The sequence below is a fragment of the Micromys minutus genome, assembly GCF_963924665.1.
Source record: "Micromys minutus genome assembly, chromosome: 4".
Classification (NCBI taxonomy): domain Eukaryota; kingdom Metazoa; phylum Chordata; class Mammalia; order Rodentia; family Muridae; genus Micromys; species Micromys minutus.
The window spans coordinates 1,660,116-1,665,515 of record NC_137973.1 but is presented as its reverse complement, the minus strand read 5'-3'; positions in this window follow the sequence as shown (position 1 = coordinate 1,665,515).

Sequence of the window (5,400 nt, the reverse complement as noted above, 5' to 3'; positions counted from 1 at the left end):
TCAAAGCATATATTGTAAGATACACAATAATAGTTGGAGACTTCAATACCCAACTCTCATCATTCAACAGATCAAGTAAACAAAAACTGAACAGAGACAAAGTGAAACAGAAGTTATGAATCAAATGGATTTAACAGACATCTATATAATATTTCATCCCCCTCAAAATACAAACACAACCCAATATACCTACTTCTCAGAATCTCACAGTACCTTCTCCAAAATTGAGCAGATAATCGGTCACAAAACATGCTTCACCAGATAAAAGAAGATCAAAATAATCCCATGCATCCTATCAGATCACCATAGATTAAGATTATTCTTCAATAACAACAAAAGTCCTAGATACACATAGAAGCTGAACATTGCTACACTCAATAGTAACTTGGTCAAGGGAGACATGAGGAAGAAATTAAAGATTATTTAGTATGTAATGAAAATATAGGCACAACATACCCAAACTTATGGGATAGAATTAAAGCAATGCTAAGAGGAAAAGTCATAGCTCTCAGTGCCTAGTAAAAGAAACTGGAGAGAGAGCATACACAACTTGACAGCACACCTGAAAGCACTAGAAAAAAAATAAAACAGATACACCCAACAGGAGTAGACTGCAGGAAACAATCAAAAGCAGAGCTGAAATCAACCAAGTAGAAACAAAAAGAACTACACAAAGAATCAACAAAATTAGGAGCTTGTTCTTTGAGAAAAATCAATAAAATTGATAGACCATTAGCTAGACTAACTAGAGGGCAGAGAGAGAGTATCCAAATTAACAAAATCAGAAATGAAAGTTAAGAAATAACAACAGAAAATTAGAAAATTTAAGAAATCAGATTGTACTACAAAAGCTTATACTCAACAAAACTAGAAAGTCTAAAGGATATAGACAATTTTCTAGACAGATACCAGGTAACAAAATTAAATCAGGATCACATAAACCATCTAAGTGTTCCTATAATCCTAAAAAGATAGAAGCAGTCATCAAAAGCCTTCCAAACAAAAAGAGCCCAGGATCAAATAGATTTCGTGCAGAATTCTATCAGACCTTCATAGAAGACCTAATACTTCATAGAAGACCCAAAACTCTTCAAAATTTTCCACAAATTAGAAATAGAAGGAACAGTACCCAAATCAATCTTTGAAGCCACAATTTTGTTTATACATAAACCACACACAGACCCTACAAAGAAGAAGAACATTAGACCAATTTTCTTCATAAACAATGGTGCAAAAATACTCAATAAAATTCTTGCAAACTGAATCCAAGAATACATCAAAAACATCTGTTACTATAATCAAGTAGACTTCATTATTGGAAAGTAAAGATGGCTCTATATACAGAAATTCATCGAAGTAATCCAATGTAAAACAAAGTCAAAGGGAGAGAAAAAAAAGAAACATGATCATCTCATTAGATGCTGAGAAAGGATTAGACAAAATTCAACACCCTTTTTTGTTACAAGTCTTGGAAAGATGACGAATTCAAGGCCTATATTTAAACTTAGTGAAAGCAATATAGCAAACCAGTAGCAAACATCAAACTAAATAGTGAGAACCTTGAAGCAATCCAACTATAATCAGAGACTAGACAAGACTGCCCATTTTCTCCTTCCCTATTCAGTATAGCACTTGAAGTACTAGCCAGAGCAATCAGAGAGCAAAGAGGGAACAAAGGTATACAAACTAGAAAGGAAGAAGTCAAAATATCACTATTTGAAGATGATATTATACTATAATTAAATGACCCCAAAAATTCCACCAGAGAACATTTAAAGATGATAATCACCTATAGCAAAGTGGCTGGATATAAAATTAACTCAAACAAATCAGTAGCCTTCCTCTACTCAAAAGATAAACAGGCTGAGAAAAAAAGTTAGAGAATCTACACCCTTCACAATAGTCACAAAGACTATAAAATATCTTGGGGTGACCCTAACCAAGCAAGTGAAGTATCTATATGACAAGAACTTCAAGACTCTGAAGAAGAAAATTGAAGAAGATCTCAGAAGATGAAAAGATCTCCCATGCTCATGGATTGGAAGGACCAACATTGTAAAAATGTTCATCTTGCCAAAAGCAATCTACAGATTCAATGCAATCCCCACCAAAATTCCAACTCAATTTATCGTAGTGTTAGTAAGAGCAATATGCAAATTTATTTGGAACAAGAAAACCCTAGGATGTCAAAAACTATTCTTAATGATAAAAGAACTTCCAGGGAAATCACTATCCTGAACCTCAAGCTGTATTACAAATCAAGTGTGATTAATAACTGTATGTTATCTGTAGAGAGACAGGCAGGTAGATTAATGGAATAGAATTGAAGACCCAGAAATGAACCCCCAAACCTATGGTCACTTGATCTTTGATAAAGGAGCTAAAAACATTCAATGGAAAAAGGACAGCCACTTCAACAAATGGTGCTGGTTCAACTTGCAGTCAGCATGCAGAAGAATGCAAATTGATCCTTTCTCATATCTTTGTGCAAAGCTCAAGTCCAAGTGGATCAAAAACCTCTAAATAAAACCAGGTACACTAAGAGCCAGCCCATCTTCATCAGGACTGTCATCCTGCCTGCAGATTGCTGCAAACCCAGAGGAGCCACAGGAGTGCTTTCAGTCTTGAGCCCTTGGGTAAGTCCACACTTCCTCTCCACTGACTATCTGGGGAAATTCCTTTGCAAATGTGTAGAACTAGAAGCTATCATATGAAGTGAGGTAACATGGTTACATAAGAACACAAATGGTATGCACTCACTGAGAAGAGCATATCCCCCAAATGCTCTAAATACCCAAGAAACAATTCACAGACTAATGAAGCTCAAAGAGTAGGAAGATCAGAAGGTAGACACCTTGAACCTTAAAAGGGAGAACAAAACACTCACAGGAGGGGATACAGAAAGAAATAGAGGAGCAAGGATTGGAGAAAAGATCATCTAGAGACTGCCTCACCTGGAGATCCATCTATATGCAGCCTCTAAACTCAGGCAGTTTTGCTGATGCAAAGTAGTGCTTACTGGGAGGATCCTGATATGCATGCCTTTTCAGAGGCTGTGTCAGAGCCATACTGATACAGAGGAGGATGCTTGCATCTAACCATTGGAATTGAACATGGGGACACCAATGAAGGAGATAGAGAAAGGACGGAAGAAGCTTAAAGAGTCTGCAATCCCATGGGAAGAACAACATTATCAAACAAACAAAGCCACCACAGCTTCCAGGGACTACAACACCAACCAATGAGTTCGAATGGAGAGATTCATTGCTCCTGGTGCATATGCAGGTGAGAATAGAATTTTCTGGTATCAATGGGAAGATGGGCCTTTGGTCCAGCGAAGGCTCATTTTCCCAGTGTAGGGGAATGCCAAGGCGCTGAGGTGGGAGACAGTGGTTCAGAAAGGGAGTACCTTTATGGAGGCATTAGGAAGGGGAGAAGGGTGGGGAAAGGGAATAACATCTGAAATGTAAATACAGAGAGTATCCAATAGAAAATTAAAAAAAAAAAGGTACACTGAATCGAATAGACAAGATAGTGGGGAAGAACATAGAACACATAGGCACAGGAAAAAAATTCTTGAACAGAACACAAATGGCTTATGCTTTAAGATCAAGAATTGACAAATGGGACCTCATGAAACTACAAAGGTTCTGTAAGGCAAAGAACACTGTTAAGGTGACAAAGCAGCAACAAACCAACTGAGAAGGATCTTAACCAATCCTACATCTGATAAGGCTAATATCTAACATATACAAAGATCTCGAGAAGTTAGGGTCCAGAGATTCAAATAATCTTATTTTTTTTAAAAAAAATGAGCTACAGAGCTACATAAAAAATTCTCAACTGAAGAATACCCAATGGCTGAGAAGCACCTAATGAAATGTTCAACATCCCTATTCATCAGGGAAATAAAAATCAAAACAAACCTGAGATTCAACCTCACACCAGTCAGAATGGCTAAGATCAAAAGTTCAGGTAACAGAAGATTCTGAGAAGGATGTGGAGAAAGAGGGACAGTCCTCCATTGTTGGTGAAATTGTAAGCTGTTACAAGCATTCTGGAAATCAGTCTTTCAATTCTTCAGAAAATTGGACATAGCAATACCTTAGGACCCAGCTATACCACCCCTGGACATATACCAAAAGACACACTAATATAGAACAAGAACGCACACTCTACTGTGTTTATTGCAGCCTTACTTGTAATAACCAGAAGCCATAAAACATACAGATGTCCTTCAGCAGAGGAATCTACACAGAAACTGTGGTATATTTACACAATGGAGCACTACTTGGCTATTAAGAATGACTTCATAAAATTCCTATGCAAATGGACTGAACTAGATGCTATCATCCTGGGTGAGGTCACCCAGTCACAAAAGAACACACGTGATATGTACTCACTGATATGCAGATACTAGCCCAAAAATCTCGGGGTAACCAACAAACAATTTACAGACCTTATAAAGCTCAAAAAGAAGGAAGACCCGATTGTAGATGCCTCAGTCCTCTTTAGAAGGGAGACCAAAACAAACATGGCAGATGCAAAGAAGTGCTTACTGGCAGAAACCAGATATGGATGGCCCCCACAGAGGCTCTGCCAGAGTCATAGAGATACAGGTGAGGATGCTTACATCTAACCATCAGGTCCCCAATGAAGGAGCTAGAGAAAGAACTGAAGATGTTAAAAGGGTCTGCAACCCCATGGGAAGAACAACATTATCAACCAACCAAACCTTCCAGAACTTCCCGGGACTAAAACACCAACCAATGAGCACACATGGAGAGACCCATGGCTCCAGTTGCATACGTAGCAGAGGACAGCATTGTTTGGCATCAATGGGAGAAGAACCTTTTGTCCAGCGAAGGCAAGTTTTCCCAGTGTAGGGGAAGGCCAAGGAGCTGAGATGGAGAATGTGGTTGGGAGAGGAAGCACCTTCATGGAAGCAAGTGGAGGGGGAGGAAGGAAGAGACTAGGGGGAAAGGGGATAACATTTGAATTGTAAATAAAGAAAACATCCAGTAAAAGAGAAAGAGAGGCAGAGAGAAAGAGAAAGAGAGGGAGGAAGAGAAAGAGAGAAAGTCCTTTAGTTCAAGAATTATCTAAAGCCTAAATATTCAGTTAAAAACATGTAAAAATGTACTCCCATTTATAATATATCATCACTTTTAAGAATATGATATATGTTCATGGCACAATTGCCTGAGCATATTTTATAGGCAAAACAAATTGTAGTCAAAAGTTTTGTGACTGGGTTGGTATCCACATTTCTTTTTTAGTATTTTGCAGAGTAACTTCCCCCACTTAAGATACTGGAATTTTTGGGCAAAGTAGGCACCAGCTCAACTTTTCCAGGTTCAATCAGTTGTGTAGGTAATTGTCCTGAGAAGTGGTCCTTTA